This window comes from Peromyscus californicus, unplaced genomic scaffold, assembly GCF_007827085.1.
Source record: "Peromyscus californicus insignis strain IS unplaced genomic scaffold, ASM782708v3 Scaffold_10__1_contigs__length_136768540, whole genome shotgun sequence".
Lineage (NCBI taxonomy): Eukaryota > Metazoa > Chordata > Mammalia > Rodentia > Cricetidae > Peromyscus > Peromyscus californicus.
This window is the reverse complement of record NW_026294391.1, coordinates 29,506,386-29,516,876: the sequence shown is the minus strand read 5'-3', so window position 1 is coordinate 29,516,876 and position 10,491 is coordinate 29,506,386.

The following is a 10,491-nucleotide window of genomic DNA, read 5'->3' as shown; positions in this document are numbered from 1 at the left end:
TGTTGTTATACTTTTTCCAATTCAGCTTGATCTGGCTTACTGTCAGCAGAGAAATCTATTATGGGGGGAGGGAGGACATAAAACCTATTACTAGCAAAATGAAAGCTTCCTGGGATAATTAAAGACTGGCAAACATTCCAGGTCCTAGGCATTGGTGACTATACCCAGAGCCGAGAGGGAAGCTAGAAACTCTTCAATGGCTCAGTGAGTAAAAGTGCTTGCTGACAAGTGTGATGACCTGAGTTTGATCTCCAGGACCCACACTGTAGCAGGAGAGAACCAATTCCCATTATGTTGTGGAATATTATTTTAACTAGGCAAAGATGTGTTACATTAGTGCTGCATTTGTTTAATTTTGGAAAGTTGTGTTGCATTGTTTTACCTTGCCTGCCTAAGGCACCTGATTGGTCTAATAAAAAGCTGAATGGTCAATAGCTAGGCAGAAGAGGGATAGGTGGAGCTGGCAGTCAGAAAGAATAAGTAGGAGGAGAAATTTAGGCTGGGGGTGGGGGGGAGAAGAAGGAGGAGAAAAGAGAAAGAGCGGGATACACCCAGGGACAGAAGCCAGGCAGCCACCAGCCATCCAGACATGGAGACAGAGTAGACATAGGAAAGTAAGAGACATAGAAGAAAGAAAGAAAGAAAGAAAGAAAGAAAGAAAGAAAGAAGAAGAAAGAAAGAAAGAAAGAAGAAAGGAAGAGAAAAGAAAAGGTAGAGCCCTGAGGCAAAACACAGATAAAGAGAACAGACTAAAATAAGAGCTAAACTAAGGCTGAGCATTCAAAACTACTAAGTCTCCATGTTATGATTTGGGAGCTGGTCGACAGTCCAAAAGAGAACATGTTACACCACTAGTTTCTGACCTCCAAATGTGAGCTGTGGCACTCATGTGACCCACACCCACCCCTTCCAAGTACCATGCTCACACAAGTGAATAAATTCTAAAATGTTATTTTTAAAAAGGCAAAGGAATTCTTCAAGACACAATACTGCTCTGCTCGTGGGATACTGGGTAGGCAAACATTGTCAGTGGGCCATAGAAAGCTGGCTCTCCTGTGTGAGTCAGCACAGCCTCTTTTGAAATAATTCTCTCTCTCTCTCTCTCTCTCTCTCTCTCTCTCTCTCTCTCTCTCTCTCTCTCCTCTCTCACTCTCCTCTTCCCTCCCTGGCTCCTCCCCATAATCTCTTTCTGTATGCCCCCCTCTCCCTCCCACTCTCTGGTTTTTGTTTTTGTTTTTGTTTTTGTTTTTTGAGACAGAGTCTCTCACCCTCAGACTGGCCTTAAATTCACTATGTTGTAAAGGATGACTTTGAACTTTTGATTATGCAGTGCTGAGAATTGAGCCCAGAAGCCAGGCACACTAGGAAAGCACTCTATCAACTAAGATACATCCACAGGCCTCTTTGGGTTTTCTTCTTCTTCTTTTGTCTTTTTTTGCTTTGTTTTTGTTTTGAGAAAGGATCTTATACTGTGTGGCTCTGGCTGGTCTAGCACTCACTATGTGGATCAGGCTAGACTTTGATTCAGAGATGTCTTCCTCTGCCTCACAAGTGCTGGGATTAAAGGAATTTGTACCATGCCTGACTTTGTAATTTTTTGTTTTTTGTTTTTATTTTGTTTTGTTTTGTTTTTGAAACAGGGTCTCTTGCAGTCCAGGCTAACCTTGAACTCATTATCTAGTCAAGGTTAGCCTTGAACTCTTTTTTATTTAATTTTAATTTTAATTTTATATTGATGTGTGTTTTCCCCTACATGTATGTCTATGCACTATGAGTGTGTCTTGTGCCCATGGAGTCCAGAAGGGTATTGTGTCCCCTGGAACCGCAGTTACAGATGGTTGTGAGACATCATGTGGATTCTGGGAATCAAAACTCACATCCTCCAGAAGAGCAGCAAGTGCTCTTAACCACTGGGCTACTTTTCTAGTCCTCAGCCTTGAACTCTTGATCTTCCTGCCTTCATCTCCTAGATGCTGCAATTAGAGGAGTGAGGCACTATGCCGCCCAACATCTACTGCTTTCTCTTTTCTCTGGTTCTTTTTTTGCTTCTTGTTCTTTTTCTCTAAGAAAAGACCTATGGTGTACCCTTTTCTCTCTTAATTATCCATCTAAAAAAAGCATGCAGCACTCAAATCTGATTTGGCAGCTCTGATTTGTCCCCAAGTCCTTGGTCTCACTTGAAGTTCCTGCTTAATTGACTAGTAAGTTCAGCTAATCTATTTATTAGGTTTGAAATTCATCCTAATGAATTCTCACTCCTGTCTCTCCGTCTCAGCTTTCCTTCCTTTTATCTTTGAAATGGAGTCTCACTATGTCGGCCAGGTTGACCTCAATTTACTGTGTAGATGATTGTCTTGAAGTTAGATTCTACTGCATCTACCTCCCAACTGCTAGGACTACAGATGTAAACCACCATGTTCAGTTCATGTAATTTATGCAGAGCTAGGAACTTAAACCAGGGCTTTATTCATGTGCAGCAAGCACTGCACCAACAGGGCTACATCCTGTACTCTCAAATGCTCTCCTAATCTTCTCAAAGCTGCCTACCACTTTCACGCCTATTGTACTCAAAGATACTACTGTTCTAAACCTCAGGTCCCCCCTCAATTGCTTTTAGTCGTTTAGATGTAAGAGTTGTTGAGTTCTGCTAGTGATTTCCTGGTTTCTTTTCATTTATCCTCTCATTTGCAGTTCTGGTGCCTTGATCTCCTTTAGGCCCTTACCTCCACATGTCTTCCAACAATGGCTTTGGTCTCTGAATGTTTCTTCCATCCCTAGTTCTTTCTCTGCTTCAGTCTCTCATGTGTGGAGTTGCCAAGTGAATCTGCCTACATCACAGATTGGATCGTGTCACTGCCTAGCTATGAAAAGCTTTATGACTGCCCACACTCTGCAAAGAAAGATGCAGGCTCTTCATGGGACATTGAGGGACTTTTAGGGGATTATTTGTTGCCTGGTAGACCAAGGCATGTGCAGAATAAACCTGGTTGGTAGTTGGGGAAGGGACTTTCAGGTTTCATGGATTCCTGTTCCAACCTATTCTCCCTCCTTAGCCATTTCTGTGGACCCTCACATACTTTCCTGACCATTTAGGGTCCTGCACCGTGGATTCATTGTGTTTCATTTTTTTTTTCTATGTATAGAATTCTAAGCCTCTTCCACAGCCACTACGAAAGTCCTAGGCAGTTTCTCAGACCCTGTTCCCCTCCCAACTTTTCCTTGAGGCGTTCTCAACTCTCTGTCCCAGGGTTCTTTCCCTCTTCTGAGTCTGAACATCTTTATAGCTCAGTTAGTTAGTCAGTTATTTTGTGCCAAGGGGTTGAACACAGGGCTTCACACATGCTAGCCAATTGTTCTAGTACTGAATTCTATCCCCCAGCTCTTTTTCTTTTTCAAAAAAAAACCCCAACTTTTTCTTTTGAGTCAGAGTCTCACTAACTTGCCCAGGCTGGCAATTCACTCTGTAACTCAGGCGGGCCTTGAACTTGTGTTCTTCTGGCCTCAGCTTTCTGAGGAGCTGAGATTACAGGCCTGTATAACTAGGCCCAGTTTAGCATTTTATTTATTCATTATATTTAATAGGCTATTTAGTGTGTGTGTCGTGGGTTGGGGGTGGTATGGGGAAATAGGGAGGGGAGCGTACACATGGGAGGCCCTTTCAGCCCTTGTGAGTCTTTTTTCAGGAGTCATCTATCTTGATCTTTTGAGAAAGGTCGTTCACTGACACTTGGGGATCTCTGATTAGACTAGGTTGACCAATGAGCCCCAAGGATCTGCTCAAATATTTGCCAACACACACTCAGCATTTTTATGAGGGTTCTGAGGATTGAACTCAGATCCTTATGCTTGGGAGGCAAGCACTTTAATGACTGAGCTAGCTCCTTAACCCTTAATGTGAGGTTTGTTGAAAATTGGTGAGCTATAAAAGGTTTCAAAATGGGTAATGACCAAAAATTAATTCAAAGTCAAAGGCATAATAAATCTGAGGTGATCCTGGAGGTGCATGCAAAAATGGTGATGTTCCTGAAGACTTGGTTCTAAAAGTACAACATATACACTTCGCACTGCACATGCCGTCACAATAGACATCAATAAACCTGCCTAAAATATCTTGTCTTAGACTCCAAATTTTTGAATGTTATGATATACAGTATTATTACTGTACACGAAAAACTTTTCACTTTTTATTTTTGGTTTTTCATTGAGACAGGATTTCTCTGTGTAACAGCTCTAGCTATCCTGCATCTCGTTCTGTAGACCAGGCTGGCCTGTAACTCACAGAGATCCACCTGTCTCTGCCTCCTGAGTGCTGGGATTAAAGTTGTGCACCATTACTACAGGCTCAAACTTTTCTACTCTTATAAAAAAACATAATTTGCTGGGCGGTGGTGGCGCACGCCTTTAATCCCAGCACTCGGGAGGCAGAGCCAGGCGGTTTTCTGTGAGTTCGAGGCCAGCCTGGGCTACCAAGTGAGTTCCAGGAAAGGCGCAAAGCTACACAGAGAAACCCTGTCTCAAAAAACCAAAAAAAAAAAAAAAAACCAAAAAAAAAAACCAAACAAACCATAATTTATAAAAAAAAAAAAAAGAATGACTTTCAGTATTTTCCTACTGTCTGTGGTGATATTTTGTGTATGCTTTAGCAAATAAAGCTTGCCTGAAGATCAGAGGGCAAAGCCAGGCACTAGTTAGCCCTAGAGGCCAGGCAGTGGTGGCACACACCTTTAATTCCAGCCCTTGGGAGGCAGAGGCAGGAAGATCAGAAGTTCAAGGCTACCCTGGGCTACACAAGTTTGATCCAGTCTAGAAGAGAAACAGAGCCAGGCAGTAGTGGCACACACCTTTGATTCCAGCACTTGGGATCTCCTGCCTTTAATTCCAGCACTAGGGAGGTGGAGATTAGAAGTAATATGGCTGGGCAGAGAGAAGAATATAAGGCAAGAGGAGACAGGAGCTGAGAGCTCTTTCAGGCTGAAGATTCGGTAGAGGTAAGAATGCTAGTGGCTGGCTGTTCTGCTTCTTTCATCTTTCAGCATTTACCCTGATATCTGGCTTCAGGTTTTTATTAAGACCAATTAGGATTCATGCTACAACTGTCATTCTTCAACATATAAGTATCAAGTCAATCTATATTTGTATTGTATTGTCAGAATGTTTGATTTAAAAAATTGCTGTTTGATGGGCTGACTTGAGTTTAATAAAAATGCAACCATCGGCTGGCAAAACGGCTCAACAAGATAAGGCACCTCTGCCCCTACTACCAAGCCTAAGGACCTTGGAAATGCACATGGTGGAGGAAGGAGAGAACTGACTCCTGCAACTTGTCCTCTGACTTCCACTGCACGTTCTACGGCAAGGTGCCCTGTGCCGTAGCTACACCACCCACCCCACATCCATGCACAGGGCCTGAAAATAATAAATGAAATGCACCAAGGTTTTTAAAAAAAATCACTAAGTGAATTTTGCCTTAGTAGTAGGATAGAATTTCTGAAACTATCCTAATGACATTTCTGCCACTTTGTATTATGTGTTTGTATGAAGACCATTCTTCATATTGACAATTACAAAACCAAAATATCAACCAACTCTAAAAACATTGAAAATGTTCTATGTCCTACAGTATCAGATGTTTAGCTATGATTTAATTTTTACATAAAAATAAATAGGCATTCATCTAATTAGTATGTGAATTTCCTTTTATCTTTGATAAATGATAAAAGTTGTGTAAAACAAATATTTGTTTTAAAATACACTTATTTGTGATATATTATCAGTGTTAGATCTGCATTTCTGGTTTGTATAACTATATATAAGGAGAAGCATGAAAATCTCAAGGGTGAATGGTGCTGATGGTTTTTTTCTGGTTCTTTTTTAAATTAAATTTATTCATTTGTTTTCTATCCCAACCATAGTTTGCCCTCCCTCCTCTCCTCCCATTCCCCCCTCCACCTCTGCTCTACTCCCTCCCCGCATCCACTCCTCCTCCTTTTCTACTCAGAAAGGGACAGGCCTCCCATGGGTATCAGCAAAGCATGACATATCAAGTTCCAGTAAGACTACGCAGCTCTCCTTGTATTAAGGCTGGGCAAGGAAACCCAGTATGAGGAATAGATTCCCAAGAGCCAGCCAAAGCATTAGGGACAGGCCCTGATTAGACAGCTAGGAGTCCCACAAGAGGGCCAAGCTACACAACTGTCACATATATGTAGAGGGCCTAGGTCAGTCCCATGCAGACTCCCTGGTTGTCGTTCCATACTCTGTGAGCACCTATGAACCCAGGTTAGTTGTTTCTGTAGGTTCCCTTGTGATGATCTTTGGCTCCTCCAATCCTTCCTCCCTCTCTTCAGCGGGATTCCCCTAGCTTGACCCAATCCTTGGCTGTGGGTCTCTGAATCTGTTTCCATCAGTTACTGAATGAAGGATCTCTCATGACAATTGGGTAGTCACCAATCTGATTAGAGGAGATGGCCAATTCAGCCTACCTACCCACTATTGCTAGGAGTCTTAGCTGGGATCATCCTTGTAGATTCATGGGAGTTTCTCTTGCATCAGGTTTCTACCTGACCCCAAAATGCACCCCCATATCAAGACATCTCTTTCAGTACTCTCCCCCTCTATCCACCCCTCAACCTGATCCCTCATGTTCCCATCCCTACCCGTCTCCAGTCTACCCAGATGATCTCTTCTATTTCCCCTTCTGAGGGAAATCCATAATCTCCCTTGGGCTCTCCTTCTTACCTAGCCTCTCTGGGTCTATGGATTGTAGCATGGTTATCCTTTACTTTACAGTTAATATCCACTTATGAGTGAGTACATAGCATGTTTGTCTTTCTAGGTGTGGGTTACCTCACTCAGGATGATTTTTTTCTAATTCCATCCATTTGCCTGCAAATTTCCTGAAAGGCACTGATGATAAGAAAATTTAAGAAGTCCTGCTCTAGTGTCAAACACTAGATCTTGTTCTGGCATGTCAAACTGTCAGTTTTATCTACATTTATGTATACCCATTGCCAAGTAAATATTGATAGAGTTTGTAAAAGTTATATCTGACACCTACCTACATAATAGTTAACAATGTTAAAGCATTTAAAGCATTTTAAGCATATAGAAAAGTTATCAAAGGGCCAGAGAGAGGACTGTGTGGGTAAAGGCACTTGCTCCCAAGCCTGATCTGAGTTTGATCCCTGGAACCTGGAACCCTTACACACACACACACACACACACACACACACACACACACACACACACACACACACAGAGAGAGAGAGAGAGAGAGAGAGAGAGAGAGAGAGAGAGAGAGAGAGAGAGAGAGAAAGAGAGAGAGACTAAATAAATAAATAATAAAAATAAAAACTACCAAAATGACAGACAGCCCTACTAGCAATTCCTACTTTAACAGAGACTAAATATTTAAGCAAATTTGGCTTAGAAATTTTGGGGTTGGGCATGGTCTCCAATACCTTTCATCCCAGCACTTGGCAGGCAGAGAGGTAGGTAGACTTCTGTGAATCTGAGGCTAGCCTGGTCTATATAGAGTTCCAGGTCAACCAGGGCTACATAGTGAGACCTTGTCAAAAACAAAACAAAACAGCAACACACATACACACTTAAAATAAATAGATAAAAGAAATAAATAAAAACTGCCAAATTTTGCTTAGGAATTTTTAACAGAAAGAACATGAAAACATCACAGCCAGCAATTCAGTCACATTTCTGTGCCCATAACCAATGTATATGACTTGCTCTTTCCTATCTCTCTCCAGAGACCTCCCACACATGGAAGACATCAACCCCTAAAGATTGCAGCTTCCAGGCTCCTTTGACTTCTGTCTTTCAGACTTGTAGAAGACCAGAGGCTACATGAGAGAACCCTGCTGCCTCGCTAACAATAGGATAGTCAGATAAAATACAGGCTGCCTGGATAAATTTGAATTTCAGATAAACACTAAATGATGTTTCAAGTATAAGTTTATTAGCTACATTTATATTTAAAAATTCACTCACTGCTTATCTGAAAATCCTATCTCCAACATGTCTTGGATGTTGTGATTGGGTTTGCTTGTTCATTTGGTTTTGAAAGACAGTTCTCATAGAGCCTACGTTAGCTATGAACTTACTGTGTAGTCAAAGCTAACCTTGAGCTCCTCACCTCCATCTCTACTCTGGAGTGCTATAATTACAGGGGAGTTCCCCATTCCTAACTGGTATGTAAATTATTTGGTTTCATGTTTATTTATTTATTTTTAAGACAGGGTCTTACTGTGTAGCCATGACTAGCCTGAAATTCACTGTGTAGAACCCTGGGAACTTGTATCAATCCTATTGTTTCTGCCTCTCAAGTGCTGGGTTTACAGTCTTGGGCCACTAGGCCCAGTTTGTTTCTTCTTTTAAGTTTAATTTTAATTTATGTATATGGGTATTTGGCCTACATATATATCTGTGCACCATACGTATGCCTGGTGCCCAAGGAGGCCAGGAGAGCCCATTAGATCCTCTGGAACTAGAGTTACAGATGGTTATAAGCCACCATGTGGGTTCTGGGAATCAAACCTAGATGCTCCCAAAGAGTCTTGAATTCTGAACCACCTCTCCAGATCCATCTCCATCATAAGATGTCCCTCAATCTACTTATCAGTCATCAGTGACCTCTATTGGGACAGTTAATCACAGGTGAGGCTTGGCTGTGGGATGACCATATAAAGACCATGATTCTCTGGGACTATTAACAACTGTCCTAGAGGCATGTCCACAGAGAAAGTTGAAGGAGTTTGCTCCTGTCTCAAGCTCAGCATATGGAGGGGGGTGCTTTGTCTTCAATTAATCCTAAGCATGGCAAATGCCTCTGAGGCTGCCAATGGGAAATTGCCTTTGATCCAAGTCCCCTCCTGGGGCCCAGTTATTCCCCTGAGCATCACACTTGATCTGGAAAGTCTTGCCTATTTGCCTATTTGGAGACAGTTTCTTGGCTGTCAGGGCATTACAAAACAAGTCTACAGATGAATGCCTGGAAAGGTACTAATGATGGTGAAACAGGTTGCTTTCTAGGATCATTTATGTTTTAAACAGTAATCTCAAAGACCATTCTAGTACTTAATACAGGTAAATGCAACTTCCTCGCCTTCCAGAGAAGTCTTTGTATTCTTTGATTCATTTTCCCGTGAGAGTATATTATTTTTCACCATCCAGAAGAATTCACTGGAGATGGAGATATTTTAAACAAGTCTGGATGGAGCTGTTTTCCCAGCTTCTTCTGACACTGCCCCAAAGCAGCAGAATTGTTCCTAGCTGTCCCCTAGTGCCATCTGCTGACAAAACACCGGGCACCTGAAAGAACTTCACAGTGTGGTTTACAAGAGCACTTGTTTCTTCCTTAAAGGGGAAAGAAACCATGTATCTCCTTGATTAAGTTAGGTCAGATTGGTTTTGCGTTTGTCTTGTTTTGCTGTTAGGTTGAAGAAGTTTTCTGCTTCCATATAGCTGTCAACCTTTCAAAAGCTGTCGGTCAAGCTGGTGTGATTGCACAAACCAGCAAATCTCCACACTGGGGAGGCAGAGTCAGGAGGATCAGGAGTTCAAGACCAGCCTGGGCTACATGAGACCTTGTCTCAAACAAACAAACAAACAAACAGAAACAAAAGAAACCGCACAAAAGAAGACCCAAAGGAGATGGAAAGATAGCTCCAATGTTACCGTCAAGAGTGCTTGCTGCTCTTCCAGAGGATCTGAATTTACTCCCAGGACCTGCACTGGATGACCTACAACTGCTTATAATTCCAGTTCCATGGGATTTGATGCCTCCAAGGGCACCAAACTCAGGTGCCCTGTGTCTCTGTCTCTCTTTTTCTCTCCCTCTTTCACAAACAAAATTAAAAATAAAAAAGCTCAAATTGTTAAAAAAAAATAAAGCAACAAAGGAAACAAAAGCTTGCTCAATCCTGATGACCTGACTTCCACCCTTTAGACCCACATAGTGGAAGGAAGAAAACTAACTTCTGTACATTGTCCTCTGACTTCTACACATACACTGTTCCGAGGATGTGCCCCTACGCATGATGTTCATGCTAAGATAAATACATATATAAAAGAGGAAGAATGAAAGCTTTGGATTAGCTAAGGTGGTACTGCTTCCTGGCTGGACTCTATCTCAAGGGATGTAGGCCTGAGCTAGCACGTACCCAACAAGGTTTCACATGATGTCAGTTTCCCTGATGCAAGGGCCACATTTCAATTTTGACAAGATAGAATGGAGAAGTACACATGCCTGGGTGGGGGACATTTTGGGGGAAGAGAGGGGAAGTCTTATCTTCCTTAACCTGTGTCAAAAATTGATTTCTTTCTAGTTGACCCACAGTGCCATCTAGTGTCCAAAAACAGCAGGCAGCCGTCTAAACTCCAAAACAAGGTTTAGTTAGTGGTATTGGCCCGTAATCCCAACTCAGGAGGTGGATGTAGAAGAATCAGAAGTTCAAGGTTATTCTCCACTACATATCG